Source organism: Schistocerca piceifrons, chromosome 5, assembly GCF_021461385.2.
Source record: "Schistocerca piceifrons isolate TAMUIC-IGC-003096 chromosome 5, iqSchPice1.1, whole genome shotgun sequence".
NCBI classification, from domain to species: domain Eukaryota; kingdom Metazoa; phylum Arthropoda; class Insecta; order Orthoptera; family Acrididae; genus Schistocerca; species Schistocerca piceifrons.
The window spans coordinates 671799207-671820992 of record NC_060142.1 but is presented as its reverse complement, the minus strand read 5'-3'; positions in this window follow the sequence as shown (position 1 = coordinate 671820992).

The window sequence follows — 21786 nt, the reverse complement described above, 5'->3', positions numbered from 1 at the left end:
CAACAGCTGTGTTCACAGGGCTTGCGCGTGTTCGTTCTTGGTTTAACGAACACTCGGGCATCACAGCTCGTGTAGTCCGCGAAGCCACGCGATGTTATTCCCATAAAAAAAAAATGTCTGGCACTGATGGGAACAGCGGGTGAAACGTATAGTTTGTAGGAGGAGACCAAACAACGAGGTTATCGGTCCCGTCGGATTAGTTAAGGATGCGGAAGGAAATCGGCTGTGCCCTTTCAAAGGAACCAACCTGGCATTTGCCTGAAGCGATTTAGGGAAATCACTGAAACGTATGAATGACGATCACAGCAGTATGCTAGCTTTATAGGATGTGTCAGTGAGTGAGTGGCTCCAGCTGGGTGTGGCATACCTGAAGAAACTTACGGACTGTTCTCTTCGCCGAATTGAGACCGTTATCAATGGGAATAAGTAAATAGAGTGGATAATTGTATGCAGGAAGTCCACTGGGCTGAACGCTGTTGACACGGACGGGAGTTGTGAAGGTGATGGGTGTAAGCAGAGTGGTTTGGGATGGGATGGGAGGGGAGGGAGTGGGACGGTGGTAGCAGGCGCAGCGTGGCGTAGCGTGCTTCCGGCCGGCGTGGTCTGCCCAGCCAGCCAGCTATAGCCGGGGCGGCGTGGCGCGCCGCCGTGCGATCAATGTGACAGCGGAGGCTCTGCGAGGGCCGCGCCCAGCTGTAAGCCGCCGGCTGCAAGCTGCGCGCCGTGCGCACCTGTCACCTCCCAGCTGTGGCCCTTCTCCTCCCACTGTCACCCCGGTACACGTGGCTGGGGAAGACTTCACACAGACCGGGCTGTTCGCTTTTACCTCGTGTTTTGCACCCGTATTGCCACTGTTTGGCAGTCAGTGTCTCGTGGCCCTCGATAAACTGAAACGTATTCTTCGCGTTTTGTTGGTCCGAGAATCGCGCATAGAGAGCTATTCATTTCCAGCACCTGAAACTGTCTGCTAGTGCCACCTCTGGTTGGTCGTGTAAACACCCCAACATAGGTTCTGGAAATATGGTTCTACCTGCTGGATTTAGTCTTTACAAATTGACAAATCAGCTGTAGCGGAACACATTTTCAAAGACGGTGATCACGAAATAAAATTTAGTGAGACAAACGTGATAGCTAGGACCTCGCGTTATTATACCAGCATGTATCGAGAAGCTATAGAGATCTACAAGCACGAAAATAATTTTAATGAAAATGAAGAAAGATTAAAACTAGACAAGATATGGCGGTCGACTCTGTACCAATGAAGTGACTAACGATTATCTATAATCGAGAGAGATGGCGCAGTTTTAAAGTCAAAAGCACGTGACGAGTGGTGGCACCATCTAAGTGCTCTACATAAGCGGGACCACCAGCGCCTAGCAGCCAGTCGCCGACTCACCTCAGATGATGATGCCCGCAGTAGGCAACGAAACGTCAGCAAAGAGAAGTAGTTTTATATATGGACCACGGCAATTCAGCCCGGAAGTTTTAATTAATGAAGACGCCGGCCGTGAAAGCTTACATGTTATGATTAAACGCTGTACCTTTTTTGAACTTGACTGGTTTGTCGGGTTCCAACTTGCTTTTAAAAACGTCGGCTAATTGGGGCGGCAGTGAGCGTTTGTGCATCGAAGGAGAAGAATGAATATTGTACTAAGACGTTATTCACTACCTACATTTAATGAAGAGAACATCTATCGTGCCGATTAATGGGAAATCGGAGCAGCTGCTTTCCACAAGCCAGTTGTGTAAAGCAGTTGACAATCGGTAAAATGATATTTCACGGGCTGGAAAAGGTAATTGAGGAATTACATTGAAAGCCATCAGCGAAAATTTGTCTACGACAATCTGTTTTCGGTTTACGAAGACAGCAAGACCGAAAGAGGGACAGACAGGGCTGCTTTCCCTCGCCGATCCTATTTAACATCTATTTTGAGGAAATAGTGGAAAGTTGTTTGGATGGACGGCAAATGGAATGCGTAAGATTCGCAGATGACATGGTGATTCTTGCCGAGAATGGAGAAACATTAATTCAAATGCTAAATGACCTGAATGAAGCCTGTATAGCATACGGTACAGAAACGTGTAAGAGGAAAACGAAAGACACGGCTATAGTCTCAAATAAAAGAGCAAAGTTTCAGTGAGGGTTGAAAACCGTAGAACAAGTGAGAGCATTCGTGTATCTGGGTATTTAGATTATGTAAGATATGCACTGTGAACAGGGCATGAAAGAATGGAGGTGGCTAAAGAGGCGTTTCATAGGCAGAAAAAACTCGTAGCTAGTGATTTGAATACAGAATTAAGAAACAGAGTATTGAAATTTTACGGAGCATGGCCTTGTAAAGAGCAGAAACAAGGACATTGAGAAACCGGGACGAGAAGAGAATTGAAATTTGTGAAAGGTGGGTGTGAAATATAGGTATGGCTCAGAATGCAGGACATCAGTTGGACTGGCGAAGTCAGGAAGTACTGAGCAGAGTTGAAGAAGATCGGAGTACGTTGCCGATAGTGAAGAATAGGAAGCAGAACTGGATAGGACATAGAGTACGAGACGAGATTGCCTACCAGTAGAGGCAATTAAAGATTTCATTCCGGGGAAGAGAGGAAAGGACAGAAGATACCAGTTGCTGGATAACGTCAGTGGACAGCAAGGAGGGTAGCAATGAATGAAGAGGAAAGCCAAGGACAGAGAAGCATGGGCGACTATGAAGACTAAACCCGCCGTAAGGCATATAACCAGATGATGATGATTATCCAAAAGTAGCGATTGTGCTCCTTATACGACTGTGCTCTGCACTAACTCTGTTACAGCACGCACCTTTCTGGGGATTAACAATCCGTCTCTCTCTTCTGTCGCCTTCACCGAGTTTACTTTCCCTCTGTTGTTGTATTTTCCAGACGTCGTTTACCCAGCGACGTGGCGCGGTGGTAAGACACTGGGTCTTATTCTGAAGGACTGTCTTATTACTCAGTGTTCAGTGATTTCCCGAAACCAATCTAGGTAAATGCAAGTGGTTCCTCTGAAAAATACACGGCCGACATACACCACTATTCTTTCGCAATCCGAGCTTGTATTATGCTTGTAATGACCTCGCCGTCGACGGGACATTAAGATTTAATCTTCGTTCCTTTGCTACTTACAAGGGAACCTCCCCATCGCACCCCCCTCAGATTTAGTTATAAGTTGGCACACTGGATAGGCCTTGGAAAACTGAATCCAGATCAATCGAGAAAACAGGAAGAAGTTGTGTGGAACTATGAAAAAATAATCAAAATATACGAACTGAGAAGTCAATGCGCAACATAGGCAACATCAAGGAGAATGTGAGCTCTAGAGCGCCGTGGTCCCGTGGTTAGCGTGAGCGGCTGCGGAACGAAAGGTCCTTAGTTCAAGATCTCCATCGACTGAAAAGTTTAATTTTTTATTTTCAGACAATTACTATCCGTTCGTTTGTCCGATGCGAGGTAACTGCGCCGTAGTATGGGGACGCCACACCTAAACAAACATCGAAACACACGACGTCAGTCGACTACAGCGCACGGAAGAGAGAGTATTCCTGCTAACGAGGCTCCCTGGCTGGCAGTTGACTGTTCACTACTTTGGACGAGATTGCATTAAATACGTGAGATGTATTCAGTGGGCAATATGAATCCAGCAAATATAGCTCGCAATTTCAATAAGACGAGGCTCCCTGGCTGGCAGTTGACTGTTCACTACTTTGGACGAGAGTGCATTAAATACGTGAGATGTATTCAGTGGGCAATATGAATCCAGCAAATATAGCTCGCGATTTGAATAACAATCGCACACTTTTGCGGTGCGGTCGCAAAACACAGGCGCTAAACTTATTACAGTGAACAGAGACGTCAGTGAACGAACGGACGGATCATAACTTTGCGAAAATAAAGAAAGTAAAATTTTCGGTCGAGGGAAGATTTGAACCAAGGAACACGCTAACCACTGGACCACGGCGCTCCTAAGCTTGCACACTCCTTGATGTTGCCTGTCTTGCGCATGGACTACTCAGTTTGTATATTTTACTAATTTTTTTCACAGTTCCACACAACTTCTTCCTGTTTTCTCGATTGATCCGTGTTCAGTTTTTCAAGGCCTATCCACTGTGCCAACTTATAACTAAATCTGAGGGGGGTGCGATGGGGAGGTTCCCTTGTTAGACGGCTATCTCTGCATTTCACGTGTGCCTTAGCAGACTTGAAGTAACTTTTTCAGTGAAATGCTTGTGACCTGTGGCGCTGCTAGCAGCTAGGTGTTGTTTTATTCGACACATACATTCTGCCATGAATAGAGGTTCGCTTCGATACGTTTTTGAGCAATGTAGAATGGTCTGTGGTGTGTATTTTGCTTCCTATTGAGCTAGTTCTTTGATACTTCAGTCAAGGACAGCTTAGATCTGACAACAGTGGTAGGTAGGGCTTGGCAGACTTCCATCGTTCGGTCGGGGAATTTATCTAGATGAGGCACTTCATTTTAAATGTCTCATGCTGTCCAAGAACTTATTACCTCCATGAATCATCTGTTCAAGAGAATATTTTAAAGTTTCTGGAATGCCCCTTTTTCTGTTAATTATTAACTATAGAATGAGGCACGACATAAGATTCAGATGTAATTTCGTATTTGCGAAGCACGCTGTAACACAAATAATCACTGCTTCTTTTTCGTTTTAACAGAAGCTTGTCATTCCTGGTTTGAACCTCCGGGAGTTTTTGAATTTCACGCAGTTCGTTATTTAGTTCGAAAGGAGTGTGATGATATTCAGTGCAGCATTATCAGTAAATTTTAGATACGAAGATCATAAACCGTAAGAGCGCATACGTAAAGCGTCTGCAGTTCATTATAAAGATCTTCTAAGAAATGCACCGAAGATGGAAACGAATTTACCAGGACAATGCAAATTTTTTAGTTCTTATGCTGAACAAAGTCCGTAGGAGGAACTTTTTTTTCCTCTCTCTCTCTCTCTCTCTCTCTCTCTCTCTCTCTCTCTCAACTAAATCAGTCAAGTGTATTTTATTGGCTTTTGATTTCATTACCATACAATCATCCATAACTTACATATGTTAACAGTGACAGGAGTGTTACAAAAGTACAGTGATATACATACTATAAAAATCAACATGGATTCGCAGAGATCCTGAGAAACACAGCTCGCTCTGTTCCTCCATTAGGTCCATAGTGCCGTAGATAATGGCGCTCGGGTTGATGCCGTGTTCCTTGACCTCTGGAAGGTATTTGACACCGTCCCGCACTGCCGTTTAGTGAAGGAAAAATAGCTTATCGAGTATCGGAGCAGATTTGCGACGGATTGAAGATTTCATTGCAGTCAACACTCAGCACGTCTCTCTTAACGGAACAAAATCGACATATGTAATTTCCGGTGTACCCCAAGGAAGTGTGATAGGACCGTTATTGTTTACAGTATATATCTAAATGATCTAATAGGAAGCGGCGGATGCTCTCTAAGACTGTTCGCAGATGATGCGGTTGTCTATAACAAAGTAGCAACGCCGGAAGATAGTAATGATTTGCAGAATTTCCACCAGAGAATTGATGCCAGAGAATGGTGGAAGCTCTGGCAGTTGACCCTGAACGTAAATAAACGTAGCGTATTGCGCATACGTAGGAGAAGAAATCCACTACTGTATAGTTACGCTATTGATGACAAACCTCTGGAAACAGTATCTGCCGTAAAATATGTAGGAGTAATTATAGGAAGTAACCTTACGTGAAATGACCATATTAAAGAAATAGTGGCAATAACAGATGCCAAACTCAGATTCATGGAAAGAGTCTTAAGAAAATATAACTCATCCACGAAGGAAGTGGCTTATAAGGCGCTTGTTCAACCCTTTCCTGAGTATTGATCCTCTATCTGGGATCCTTACCACATAGGACTGATAGAAGACGAGAGAGAGAGAGAGAGAGAGAGAGAGAGAGAGAGAGAGAGAGAGAGAGAAATCCAACGAAGAGCGGCACGTTTCGTCACGGGATCGTTTACTCGGCACGAGAGCTGTAGGAAAGCAGCCTACTCACGCTGTAGTAAATTCACATCAGTTTCCATTGTGTGCTAGCCAGTCTGCTGTAACTAGCTCTGACGTCATAAATGTTGCGCAATACCTTAAAAATCAAGCAAATGAACTAAAACTTTTCTAGCATGTCAGAAATAATACTAAATTAATGTGTGTTAATTATCAGTTCGATAACTTAAGCCATTTTCGAAATTTGGACGTTTTTCTGAAAAAATCATTGGCGCAACAGAAAAGAGCTAGAGACTTCAAAATTTATATTTAGATTGATCTTTCATAGTGATTTAATAATAACAGTACTTTGGATTTCACAAATTAAGACTTTAGTGGAAATTCATGATTTTGTGGTTTTCATCTCAAAACTGAAGGAAGCAAGATAGATTAAGTAGGCTAATAAATAAGGCTAGGATGTTTAGATTTAAATAGGTTGGAGGTCCGCTATGATTATGAAGATGTGTAAAGTTTCTTTTTAATACCTATAAAATTATAGCGATAGCGGATCTCAAAATGGGCAGTTCAGAGCTCATCTACTGCGTGCAGTGTAATTTAATTAATTCTCTCGCCCAAAGTATTTAACTTAGCCACGTCAAAATTTTATTATCAATACTTACCTGCGTGCTGAATGCACGTTTAAATTAAAAGCTTCATCGGCCATAAGCAAAAGAAGCTATAAATTATTATGTAACTTGAAGTGGTGCGTTACTAGCCCAGCGGCTAGTCGAGAGAGCCGAAAAGATCAGGCGTTCCCTTCGCCGTCCGCACCGCGGCTTTATATATAAGGACGCTACGCGAGGAAGCAAGGCCCCAGTTCTCTCCAGACGCTGAATGACACGCCATCTGTGTCGGTAGTCGCGTCGCATCAGTGTATTTGCTACAAACAGCCTCGGGTGCCGTATTAAGTTATTAGAGATACGCGGAACCATGAAGACATTTTATGTGAAGTGTTAATTCTGGAATGATTTTCATTACCTAGCTTCAGTTTGCGTATTGTCGTATTTTCACGTGCTGTCGCGAGACAGACATTCTACCAAATATTTAGCGTGGCGTTTGATGAAGTATTTTCATCAAATTATGGCGAGCATTCTTTTTAACATTTAATTCGGACATTTATAGTTGCATCAGCGCATTAGACTCTGAACTGCTCTGTTAGTTAGGTTGTAGGGATACTTGTGGTTTTTATCAGTGAATTTCAGAATATACTCAACTATTTTGGAAAACCGTTTTTGATTAGAAATCCCGGACAATCTCCTAATTCCTCAGAGCTATAAGCTGCAGCTATAATGGTATCTCAATTGAAGTGGGCACTAGGATCTCTAATTACTGGCTCCATGTTTTATTAAATCACTTTCTGGGTGCCAAGAAGTAAATAGAGAGCCAGTGTTGAGAACGGCGAAAGACAGCATTAACAACATTCTAAAGGCTAGAAACTGATCTACACGCAAGCAATTATACAGCAATTCATTTATTTTTCTACAAACCTATCCGCCGCCCCACAGAGCGTTATTGAAATGCTCAACAAACTCCATTGGCAGATGTTACAAGAGAGGCGTTGTGCACCGAGGAGATATTTACTGTTGAAACTTTGAGAGAGCACTTTCCGGGAAGAGTCGGACGTTATATTACTCCCCCCATCATACGCCTCGCGTAATTACAATGACAAGCAGATTCGAGCAATTAGGGCCAATCCCTCTGCCACACACCATTAGGTGGCTTGTAGAGTATGATATAGATGTAATGGCCTTTTCAGAAAGAAAAAGATAGCTCGTATGCGAGATACCCTACTGTTGCTGAAACCACAGCATGGCGCACGCTGAAATGGTCTCATGTTGCAGGTCTTCAGTGATCCGATATGTGTGTTCACGTTTAGAGTTTTATTTTAAAGCGGCCGTGATGAAGTTTGATGCGTGCTACGGTGATAGGTTTATCTCTTGACACAGCTTGTCGCAATAGTGAAATGTCGGGAACCCAAAATGTAATTTCTCTTAATGTTCCGTTCGTCGCCCCACCTCGTTAACATTTATCAATGTGCAGTAGCCTTAGACGGCACAATGTCTATGAAACTGCGGCTGTAGTCCGATTTAAAATATATTTGGCGTCCGTTCTTTCGGATATGTCTGAAGGGACAGACACCACATATACAGGGTGTTTGTAAATGATTATCGGGGTTTTAACGATTTATAATATTTATCACATTAAACTTGGTCATAAATGTTACGTCAAATGAAAGAGCAACTCAAACAGTTTTACCAAGAACCTTATAAATGTTCAGTATGAGCACCATTTGTCACACGGCACACACAAAGTCTGTAGCCGAGTTCTTCCCAAACGTTGATAAATGTGTCTTCAGTGATTGTAGCAACAGCTGCTTCAGTCCGGTTTCTTAATTCAGGGAGGTCTGCTGGTAGCGGAGGCACGTACACACGACCCTTGATGAAGCCCCAAAGGAAACTGTCGCATGGCGTTAGGTCGGGTGAACGCGGAGGCCATGCATAGCAAGCCATGGCATTGGGCCCCTTGCGGCCTATCCAGCGCGTGGATACAGTGAAGTTCAACCAATCGCGTACTTCGCTATGCCAGTGAGGTGGCGCACCATCTTGCTGGAAAATGAAGTTCTCTAGCTCATCTTCTTCCAACTGAGGGAAGAGCCATTGCTGTAGTGTATCAAGGCAAGAAGTGCCAGTTACAATAGCTTCACCAGAAAAGAAAGGCCCATAAACTTTCCGCCGGGATACGGCACAAAAAAAGGTCACTTAAAGGGAATCTCGTTGCATTTGTACCACCTCGTGAGTATTTTCTGAGCCCCAGATGCGCACATTGTGTGTGTTAACATGTCCACTAAGGTGAAAGCTCGATTCATCACTGAAGATGACATGATCTAGAAATCTTCATCATCGTGAAACATTTCCTTTGTGAAGTTGGCACGTAATCCACGGTCTACCGGCTTTATAGCCTGTAATAACTGTAAACGGTAAGGACGTAGTTGTAAGCGATTTCTTTCCAAACAGTCGACATGGGAACTTGTAATTCACGACAAGCCTTAGGGACTGGTTTCTCTGGGCTACGAGTGAACGTCTCTGTCACTCGCTCAACAGTCTCTTCACTGATTCTTGGCCGTCCTGTGCTCTTCCCTTTACAAAGGCAGCCGGTATCTTCAAATTGGTGTTATCATCTACGAATGTTGTTGTCACTTGGAGGGTCACAACCGAATTTCAGCGGGAACGCACGTTGCACAGTAACTACACATTCGGTCTTCGCAAACTGCAAAACACAAAACACTTTCTGTTCACTAGTCGCCATCTTTGCTACTACTACTGTCTAGCGGATTGCTGGAGAAACATTGCGCACTGGTGCCAAACACAACTCTTTATGTTCCTCTTTCATTTGACATATCATTTATAACTGTAAGTTTAATGTAATAAATATTATAAAGCGTTAAAACCCCGATATTCATGTATAAACACCCTGTGTAATTAAGGTGATGACGGCCAATGATTCCTTCAGTGCAGATGCTCACCGAGCCCAAACTTTTACGGGAATCTGCGAAATGCCGCGAGTGACCAGGATAATGGGCAAAGGACACTACGTCAATAGTGTGTAGATAAGTTGAAAATTTGGGTTGACGGGAGGCTTACTAGTGCAATTGTGACGATCACTGTGTCTGGATGGCGTAGTGTTCAGCCCACCTGTCTAGTCAGCGGGGGATCCATGTTCGAATCCCAGTCCGGCACAGATTTTCAACTTTCCTCATTGATTTATCAATGACCACTGCAGCTAACGTCTTTAATGCTTTTGTGTATCGATTTACAGTAGTTGGCGGTTGACAGTGTGCGGCGTGAACTGCAGCTGCGCAGCAATACGTCAGTCAGAGCTGTATGGTACTGGGGTCGTCTGCTTCCAGTGTGCTGCTACTTAACGCCGCGCAAAGCATTGCGTCCGCCATTTCTCAAGTAGGAAGCTTTACCGGACGCGAAAATTCAGCCGTCAGTTATAATTAACAACCGATTTTTGACTTGGATACTAACTATTGAGATATGTATCATACGTAAATTTCGGTATTTTTGCGTGATTCTTGCAAGAGATAGACTTGTATCGGCGCAGAGACCGAATCACTCTATTGGCGGTCTGTAGACAGTACTTCTGCAACAATGTCGCAACATCGGGCGTTAACGTCAGATGCGAACTAATTTAAATTATACCTCAGTTTAGCCAGTTAGACTAATACATGGAAAAGAAAGCTACATACACCTTGAGCGATGAAGATCGATGAAAATAACGATGTTGCTAAGACGTGTAGATCCGTAGCCTTTTATTCGGCAGCGCGATACGTATCAGTATCGTCAGCAGAAGCCGCTGCGTTGTCCAGTCAGGTGGCGTACAGGCGGCAGGTCGGGTTAATTTGAAGATACGGCCGCGGGAGCAGGTAGGGCCTTAGTTTTCCCCGGGGCAATTTCGGGCGGAGTGGCGACAAGCTCTGCTCCGGCCTCGCTGTTGCGACCGCCTCCGCCTTCCAGGCGGCCAGCTGCTAGCTGGAGCTGGAGCAGCCACTGCCTCGTGCCTGCTGGAGAAATGTGAAAGGATTACGGTCCGCCGGAGCGAAGTAATCCTTAGAAAAACGGAGCCCCCCCCTTCCCTCTCCGCCGCACCACACTTCCTCTCCTCGTGCCCCCTCCCCTTCACCGTTTCTTCGTTCCCCCCTTCCTCCGACACTGCCTTCCTCGCCTTCCAACCCCTCCATCCTCCCACCCCTCCCCTGGCCTGTGGCTAACGTTCGCAGACCGTAACTCCACCCGCCGTCTCCCGTGTTCGCCTCGTAGTTGATCGCCGAATCTGAGCTCCACGTCTGGAACTCCACGCCGTGCGTCTGATTGGACACACGAGGCGCGCAGCCTCGGGCGGCTTCTCCCTCCGTGTTCGATCACTCAGTTTCCTCCCCATTTCCGTTTCACCCTTGGTAGAATTTCGCTGGTAGCAACCGCTATGCTTTAACCCACAACCAAACGCAGTCTTCTTTTCCATTTTCACTACCTGTTCTCGGCACTTCATGTTAATTAGCGGCAGGGCTCACTGACACTACTGTTCCTCTTTTTTTCTTTTCTGGCACTTGTTAGCTTTATATCAGTGCAGCCTTAGGTAGCAGTCGACAGTGTTTTCAGCACACTTACATATACATGAAAGGGAAGGAGTGGTTGGGAAGGGAGTGAGACAGGGTTGTAGCCTCTCCCCGATGTTACTCTGTCTGTATATTGAGCAAGCAGTAAAGGAAACAGAAGAAAAGTTCGAAGTAGGCATTAAAATCCATGGAGAAGAAATAAAAACTTTTAGGTTCGCCGATGACATTGTAATTATGTCAGAGACAGCAAAGGACCTGGAAGAGCAGCTGAACGGAATGGACAGGGTCTTGAAATGAGGATATAAGATGAACATCAACGAAAGCAAAATGAGGATAATGGAATGTAGTCGAATTAAGTCGGGTGACGCTGAGGGAATTAGATTAGGAAATGAGGCACTTAAAGTAGTAAATGAATTTTGCTGTTTGGGGAGCAAAATAACTGATGATGGTCGAAGTAGAGAGGATATAAAATGTAGACTGGCAATGGCAAGGAAAGCGTTTCTGAAGAAGAGAAATTTGTTAACATCGAGTATAGATTTAAGTGTCGGGAAGACATTTCTGAAAGTATTTGTATGGAGTGTAGCCAAGTATGGAAGTGAAACATGGACGATAAATAGTTTGGACAAGAAGAGAATAGAAGCTTTCGAAATGTGGTGCTACAGAATAATGCTGAAGATTAGATGGGTAGATCACATAACTAATGAGGGGGTATTGAATAGAATTGGGGAGAAGAGGAGTTTGTGGAACAACTTGATTAGAAGAAGGGATCGGTTGGTAGGACATGTTCTGAGGCATCATGGGATCACCAATTTAGCATTGGAGAGCAGCGTGGAGGGTAAAAATCGTAAAGGGAGACCACGAGATGAATACACTAAGCAGATTCAGAAGGATGTGGGTTGCAGTGGGTACTGGGAGATGAAGCAGCTTGCGCAGGATAGAGTAGCATGGAGAGCCTCATCAAACCAGTCTCAGGACTGAAGATAACAATAACAACAACAACAACACATTCAAAAACAAAAGTAAACACAACACTCAGAAAGCACTGGAATGTTGTATGCAAGTGAATCTGAGATGGTTTAAATTTGAAGACCTGTGACCGCTACGGTCGCAGGTTCGAATCCTGCCTCGGGCATGGATGTGTGTGATGTCCTTAGGTTAGTTAGGTTTAAGTAGTTCTAAGTTCTAGGGGACTGATGACCTCAGTAGTTAAGTCCCATAGTGCTCAGAGCCAATTTGAAGACCTGTTTACTGGCGGTACTCTTCGCTCACCTTACTCTAAGCTAAGGTTGGTAAAGATCGGAAACAAGCTGTCGCCGGGCGAAAGTCGTACATTTTCTCTCAAAACAGCTATTCACGTTACCCATCGCGTCCTAATCTTTTTGGAGTGAACAAATGTGTACTTCTTTATGCGGAGGGGTGTTACGAAGCCTGTGGTAAGTTGAATGTTAGAGCAGTCTGCAGGGCGTCATAGGCTAACACGACTGACACGTCGCTCGCCCGCTTGAAACCGTAGGCGACATCAGCAGCTGCGCAGAGGACACGTGAACTGCCCTGCCGCCTGCAGAGCGCCTGCCGCACAAGCCGCGGGGATCGTGTTGCTGCCCTGAGCCGAGTTCAGCTGTTCGTTTTGAAGACGGGTCCCTTGTGATCCAGTCGGTATCTCTGCACCGTCTGACTAGACCCTACCCAGCCGTTGCTTTAATTACGGTCGTCGCGCGCTTTTGCGACATCTCTCGCGTATTGCCTCCGCGCGCGCCGACTAATTGGATCGACTTTTTGACTGCGTTTCGCTTTGAATCGGCGCACAGCTCAGCCGCAGTTAGGTAGCGCTTCTGCCTTCATTTCATAATGCCGCCAAGCGTCTTTCACGATTAGGTATCTAAAGTGTTTTTTTTTTTTTCCTTCATTAGCCGAGTGCGATAGGTAACAAGTAACCAATATTGTGAAGCGTCGCTCCTGCACGATTTCTAAAGTCGTTTAACAATTACTTATTAGTTCGTCACTCCCAATAGTTGGGATGGTAAATTATCACTATTCGCACTTGGGAAAATGCAAATCGTCGAGTATTTATGGAGGTGAGGCATCAGGATCGCTTCGCTATAGGCAGAAATTGTCCGTGACAGACTACTGGGGGCCATACACTTTACTAAACAGATTAACAGGTGCTGTGTATCACCGATTTCTGCGCAATGAGTCACCAGCGCTATTGGAGAACGTAAACCTTAGAGACAACGACTGTATTTTATGGACGACGGGACCGAAACTCATTTTCTATTAATCCTGTTACTTAATCACCTTGGGGTTGAAGCGCTTTTTTCCGTGTTTGCTTTAACAATACATATGTTTTTGGATAGGGTCGGCCTTTAGCAAAACACAATTTTGTTTTTTAACCCAAACATGTTTCACTGCAGTTGCAGCATCTTCAGTGGGCTTCTATTTTATGGCTATTAAAGAATGTTCTTTACTGTTTGTATACATGAAACTATTAGTTTTTCAATCGTAATTGCAGATATTTGAAAAACACAAAAATTATGAATTCATACCTTTTTACCACATAGTGTGGTTTTTCTGGTGTATTGTGTTTCTACAGTGACTGTTTTGTTTCACAGTTAGTCATCTACAACCACTTACACCTTAACGTAGATAAATTGTTTAAGCCAAAATTACGATTTGAAAATTATTTCTATGCCTGAAATTAATTAATTCTGTGTGTGTGCGTGTGTGTGTGTGGGGGGGGGGGGCTGAAAGCTCTATAGGTTGGTCTTCTCGAATAATTGTTTGAGGGCAGACAACGGAGTTCCATTGCAGAGAGCTGTGTATTCATTTATCACTTGTTTTCCTTCCACTGTGGCTTTTTGTATCTGATAATTTTCTTCAATTATTAGTTTTTGTGGGGAGACTGTTGCTGCATTTGAGAATTTTCAAATCAGTATTGTTGTTTGTTGGGTTATGTTTCTTGTCGATAAGGTGTTCACCAAATGTGGAATGACAGCTGTTACTTTTTAATGCTCTTCTGTGTTCTGTGTATCTTGTATTAAAGTTTCTGCTTGTCTGCCCTATATAAACTGCTTTGCAGTCCTGACATGTTAGTTGGTAAATACCAGATGTGTTGTGTTTGTCTGTGCTTGTGTTGGTTTCTCTATGTTAAGTTGTCTGCCCTGTAGGCTATTTTTACCTCTTGTTTTTTGAGTGTGTTGTCTATTCTGTGAATGCTTTGTTGTTGCAGGTGAAAGTGAACAACCTGTTTGTCATTGTGGGTGTTTCTTGCTCATGAGTGTGTTCTGTGTGTTTCTAAGTTGATGAGGAGACTTTTGTTTTTGTGTGTTTGGTGTCCTTTTTAATTTTGTGGTTCAGTTTATCTATAGTGTTTGTGTCACATCCATTCTCTACTGCTATTTGGCTGATTTTCTGTAATTCATTCTTGTAGTTGTTTTCAGTGAGTGGGGTGTTGTGCCGACCGTTGTGACCGAGCGGTTCTAGACACTTCAGTATGGAACCACGCGACCGCTACGGTCGCAGGTTCGAATCCTGCCCCGGGCATGGCTGTGTGTGATGTCCGTAGGTTAGTTAGGTTTAAGTAGTTCTATGTTCTAGGGGACTGATGACCTTAGAAGTTCCATAGTGCTCAGAGCCATTTGAACCATCACACAGTAAACAGTGGACCTAGGGATATTTGGGAGTGTGGAAATCTTGCGTACATACGTATGACACAAGTGATACCCAGTCACCTGACTACGTTCGAAGTCCGTTAGTTCTGCGAAGCGCCACATTCTGCTCTGTCACGATATCGAATGACTACTTTGGTCTGGAGTACCTAGCAGTAGGTAGCAGCACAATGCACCTAATATGAAAAACGTGTGTTTTGGGGGGTGTTCGGATACTTTTGATTACATAGTGTACGTAATTATTACTGTTCCGGTTATCGATTACGTAGGTAAAGATGCTCTCCAGTTGGATTGGTGACAGTTTGATTTCACAAATTAATTCATTTGATTTTGTGTTGCTTATTCAGAATATCACAGATACCTCTCTTTCCGTTTCATCTTCGTCGTGTGTGATTGCACTGCCTTACAGACATTCTTCAAATTGCAATATAAACCGAGAGTATAGGAAGTTATTTTTTGAAATAACTTGTTACCCACTAGGACTAATCATTTATTCTTTTCGTAAACGATTGCCCTAAACTTTTGTTTTTAAGGTTTGGTTCACACGATTACGGTCAATATATTTCCGTAGTTTTCAAGACGAAACTTTTTATCAGTTGGTTTCCAGATTTGATTTTGTCTGTCAGACATTTTATATCATTGGGTACGCGATCAAAAATTTTTGTGCCAGCATTGTATATCCTTTTTTGTGTGCTGCAGTTTTAATATGAAGTAATAAATGTAATTTTTTCTTCAGATATTGAAATTAGGTATTGGGTTGGTAAATGAGTTCGTAGCGTTTTTCATTAGTTTATTAAACTCAACAGTTACACATAACAGACTTCAGTCATCAATAATATATTCTCCTTCACAATTTATAACAAGTCTGCCAATGCTGGGCTAACTTTTCCATTCCGCGACAGTAAAAATCACGTGGTTTTGAGGCGAAGAACTGGTCGAGCCTGTTCCGGAGCGCATTTTCATCCGGAAAGGAAGTTCCTTTAAGGGTGTAGACAGAAAACTGAAAAGGTGAAAATCGGAGAGCGCAAGATCAGGTGAATAATGTGGGTGCGGAATGACTTCCCAACTCAACTCCTGTATATCCTTTCCAGTCGTCTAGCAGAATGCGGGCATTCGTTGTCGTACAGTAGCATCTTTCCACGCAGCCTTCCTGGTCGTTGTTCTTGGTTGCGTCTTCAAGACGTCTCAGTTGTTGACAGTAAACGTCGGGAGTGATTGTTATACCTCTGGGAAGCAATTCGTATTACTCCACACTGTCGCTGTTGCACCAGATACATGACTTTATCTTTGTGAACCACGTGCCGGTCTTTGTACAGGAGGTTGCTGCTTTGTTTGCGACCAGCCATTCCTTTCTTCTTCTCTTTCTACTCCTTCTGTTAGCATAAAGGACACCATTTCTCGTCACCAGTATCGATACAGGATAGAATGGTCGGTGTCCTTCACGAGCCAGTTGATGATGAGCAAGCAGAGATGCACATACGGCCACCAGTTGATTTTTGTGAGTTTGTCTTAGACGATGGGGAACCCGCACACCCAATTTTTGAACCTTTCCCATTGCATGCAAATGTCGCACGATGGTGGAATGATCACGTTTGCCTGTTCTAGAGTACACTGACGTGGATGACTGTGGATTAATGCATTTAAACGATTGTCATCAGACCCCGAAAGTCTTCCTGAATGTGAAGAGCAATGTCAAAACGAACTTCCTTAAAATGAACCATTTTCTTGCCTTGCTCTGTCCAAAGGCATTATCCCCATATACGACGGAAATGTTTATGGCTGCCTCCGCTGCTATCGCCCGTCTATTGAACACAGACAGAAGAATATTTGGAAAATGTTCAGATTTCTCCACTTGGCATTCACTTTTCTAGCGTCTAAATGACTTAAGTGCCTAAACAGATATCTACAATATGATCGTGGGTGAGCACGTGGTTTCGAGCGGTGAAAAGTTTTTCGTAAGGATGTTACCCCAGAGCATTATTTTATACTTTGTTACGAAATGAAACTACACAAAATATATTAACGTACTGATTTGTCTCACACCAATATTTGCAGTGATTCGAAATGGAAATTTGGCTGAACTGAATTGTATTAGGAATTTAAAAAATGTGTTTTTCACCAGTTTATTTCTTATTAATATGGACACCTAGATTCCCAGACTCACAAAATGTATTATGACGAATAGAAACACGAACAGTGGGTGTACTTTCATATCAGGTGGGGCTACCTCATCATCATCATGATTTTTGTTTATTTTAAGCACAAGATATTTGGTTTCTTTGTATGTGTATGGGCACTACACAATGTATTTAGAATCGTTAAGTGCGTGGACTTAGATAGTGCCAGAAAGAGTAAGAGTGCAAAACGATGGCTGGGCTACTGCTTCAATGGAAATGTACAGACGTGAGTAATCAGCTGGCCTCGCACTTCCCAGTGCCGTGGCCGTTGTTCGAATGGTCGTTTTATTTTGTATACTCCAATCTACTGTGCTTGGGAGATTTTAAAATTATTATTATTATGTATTTGTGATTGGAATACACTCCTCGCTTGTTGAACCGAACTGAAATATTATGATTCAATTGATGATAAATTATTGAGCTTAAGTATCTCTCACAAAAATATCAAATGCTGGTGGACTGTACTCGGTAGTGCTATGCGTGGCGATCGTTTTCAGCTGATGGTCCACCATGTTAGGTCGCCGCAAAAATGATGAAATTGTTCTTTAGACAAGCAGTAGAATTTAAAACTTGATCTAAAGTTGCAGGCTGCTTTGGGCCAGACCATGAGCTGACGGCGATTCATCCACAAATTCATGAAGGAAAAGCATAGATGATGAGTGATCACGGAATTTCTAACTACAAAATTAATACATAGAAAACTTATCAATTCTCATCAGAATGACCATGTCTTTAATTTTCTAATTGCTTTTGACACAGTATAATTACAATCTGTTCGCCATAAAATAGCCGTCGTAGGACTTTGAAATTAAATCTTTACTCGACAGAGGACGAACAACAACAAAGACAATAGAATAGCAGATAATGAAACAGCGGTTATCGTACACACGATGGCTTGTAACGTCGTAACTACTATGTAAACATATTCACTGAATCGTCAACGGTGAATTACGATTAAATAGTATTGTGCAGCCGAACACACCAAATTGTCGTGGTATATTACAGAATTCGCTTCTTTCGTCCTCGAAGAACAGGTAGTCGGGATCACCTCAACTCGCTGCGCTTCTTCCCCCCACCTCCACTACCTCTCTTCTGCTTCTTCTTCTTCTTCTTCTTCTTCTCTTGCTTTAACTTAAGATGTTAAGTTTTAAAGCGAGTTCGTAAATGCCTCTGCGTCAACAGCGTGGTGCCAAACAGCGGTTTTTCGATCTGCTTAATGTAGTTACTTCGCATTGAAGTCCTACAGCATACAAAATGTAAGTGTTCAGTGGGTCCTAAATGACGTATCTTATTGAAATACACAGAAACTAGAAACGGTATTTTCTACAAATGAGACTAACAAGTAAATACCGGCTCCGTAATGTGATAGGCGCCTCCTCGCCACTTCCAGTTCATTCGGACGTGCGGCCGCTGTAGCTGCCCCACTTGACTACGAAGGTCTGGAGCGGGAGGCCAGCGCTCCTTGGGCAGCTTAGTCAGGCGTGCCTCTGTGAGGATCTTAACGCGCGTGGCCTACCAGGCTACGTTTATGCTGCAGCATCGCTGGGCTGGCGATAATCAGCCAAGCCCACTGAGACACACTGGCGCTTTTAACCGATTGTCACGATCCACGCCAGGCGAGGTCTGTAATTTGAGCAGCGACCGGCGCCGACTATCCGGAAACCTGACCTCTAATCCTTAGACGCTCTGCGCCCGAAATATATATATTAAAAAATATTAGTCGCTCCATGCATTACGAGCATCAATTGTACGAGAATGACCGACTGTTTTATATTCTTCTTTCGTTTACGGTAAATAAAATTTACGACTTAATTCGCGAATGCTTTATGTTCATTAGATCAGTGCCTAAATAACTGATAGTAATATCATGCAAATGATTATTTCTGAAACTCATGAGTATCGAAAAGAATTTTATGATAAAGTATAATGTGTGATCCGTTTGTTTATCTCTGTTCCGCGGCAGTAAATCAAGCCGTGTAAAGCTCTTTTCATTTTTTTTTTTTTTTTTTTTTTTTTTTTGGCGCATTTTCGAATTTGCGACTATGTGATTTATTTAATGTTTATATGTATCCCTCTGTGCCTTACAGCTAAAGTAACTTGCCGCATTGCCGTATATCGTCGGATAGAACAAGCAAATATTAGATAATTTATTCCTCTTTTAAATATAGCGCCGTTCGGCAAGATTAATTTAATTTTAATACCTCGCGTGCCAGAGGCATAACAGATCACAACCGCTTCATATTGGATAATATCGGATACAATATTATTTGGAAATTAATAGCACTGTTCACCGACTTATCGTTTTTATCCGATAAAATATCAGGACGAAAATCTCCATCTAGCATATTTAATACAGGAATTATATGTAGACATCAAGGAATGAGATGTTAACTGACAGTGAATACCAGTTCTTCTACAGAAATGTTATTAGCGATGTTGGTCCGAAACATTAGTCGTTTCACTATTTGTAGTTCATTAATGCCGTAAAATGGAAAGTTCACAGTGACATTTGTAAGAGACCGAAAAACAATTTTGGATGATTCTGGAGCTGTCGATAGAATGGGTTTGACTATCCGTACGCGCACCTTCTGTATTCGAAGGTGCGGTGCACACCACCTATTCTTTCTCCTTACGAGTAACATTTTTGTCACCAACGAGAATTTCTGACGTCGGACGACACTGAGGGCACTGTTTTCGCTCCACATCACTGCAAGTAACAGTCTTAAGTAGTAATATGGACAGATGTAGGGTAAATGCTTCCGGCAAACAGCAGTATGCTTATGCGAGCTGCTATGTGGCAGTTGCGCAAACCCAATCGTCGTCCCGTTGACCTCGCATACTCTGCCGCATCTGTGGATTGTTAGTGACGACTGAATATGTTTGAATGTGATCAGATATGATCAATATATTGAACTGAGACAGAGTCAGCAGACATAAGATCTGATAGCGTATAAGGTGTCATAAAATGAAAACCGAACACTCGCCACTACGGGACCACGGAATGGTTCCATTCAAAAGCAACCATTGAACGCGTTAAGACATTTTTCCCATTGGGAGACGAGACGATCAGTCTCTGTTTCGTAGGACACCGTCGGCCGCTGACTGATCCACAACAGTACTCACTCTTGCACTTCCTCGTCCGGCTGAAACAGGGGAACCGATGTCCACCCGTGTCTCTTAAGGTCGCCAAGGATGTGAAAATCACACGGTGAAAGTTCCGCTCTGTACGGTGGCTGTTGCAGTGTTTTCCAACCAAGTCGCTGAAATGTAACCTTCGTCCGATTGGAAATTTGGGGCCGAGCATTGTCATGCAACAGGATGATCCTGTCAGACAGCATACCCGGGCGTTTTGACTTAATGGCGCAGTATCTCCAAAGTATCGTCGTAGCGCTGCGCATAAATTCTGGTTCCACGCTCGAGGAACTCTAAGAGCCGAGGGCCACTGCGGTCGAAGGAGAAACTTGTCATGACCGTACTGGAACTTACGTGAACAGCATTCGATGTCTTTGGCGGGGGAGATGTGGGGTGTTTCTACTGTTGGCTGTGCCACTCGCCCTCAGTTTTTTGAAATGCTGTCAGTCGGTATCATACTGTTGCACGATAACTGCCAATCTGACGAAGGCTACATTTCAGCGATTTGTTTGGGAAATATTGCAGCACCCTCCGTACAGCCTGCATCTTTCACTGTGTATTTTCACATCTGTTGCGATTGAAGAAGTCGGTTTCAGCCGGACGCGGAAGTGCAAGAGTCGTTGCGGTTGTGGACTTTTCAGTAGCTGACTGCGTTCTACGAAACTGGAATTGATAGTCTCGTCTCCCATTGGTATAAACGTCTTAACGCGCGTGGTGATCACTTTTGAATTGAACCGTTCCATGCTACCTTTTTTTGGCGGGTGTTGGAATTTCATCTGACTGGTCCTCAAGCATGACATGGTCCATAGAGAAGAAAAATGGCAGCTGCTTGATACTGTATCGAATAACACATCCAAAGTTAAACTAGATGAATATCAAAACATGAGAGGTGTCGGGCAAGAAAGTACAGTGAGTAGCAACCACAACAGCTCAGTGGGAATTACAGACCAGGAAGTCCGACCGCTGCAGATGGAGGAACATCACTAGGAGTTACGACAAGATCAAAACGTGGCCTTTGCAACGACTCGAGTCGTCAAGAGTCTAAGGATGATCAGTGACAAAAGAACTACTAGTAGAAGACAATTGTGAGTATAACTGAGGTGGCCGAGACGAGCGTCCGGTGCCGGGTTCTCCTGGAACATACTTGGAGAAATGGCTCCTGAAGGGTCCAACGGCGATGGTATGTTGGATGCTACAGCAGCGTCACTCTTGGGGTATAGCACAGTAGTCATCAAGCTTATACGCTCAGGAGCCAATACTGACATTATGGAGCAACACCTCGGGTAGCATATACTCATCATATTATTGATTGATGAGCTACATAAGTTACTATGTTACGAACCCCCAACAGACTAGCAATACTAAGGGTGCTACAAGGTGGCCACTGGCCCCCAGATACTGATAGTTAAAAAGTTGTTGACATTTTAACACTTTGCATAGATTGTTCTGTTTCAGATTACAGCCATCCTTAGGAAACCCAAAGTTGTGACACTATAATTGCCTGTCGAAATGTTGTATTTGTGTGAGTGGGTAATTAATTGATTAATGACATCAATTGCGCTTATATTTAGATGCATAATGCAATGTGGGGGTCGATAACATACGGTCACTAAATTTTTGAATGTCATTTTTCTTCTACTCAATGAGCTGCATTACAACAGTT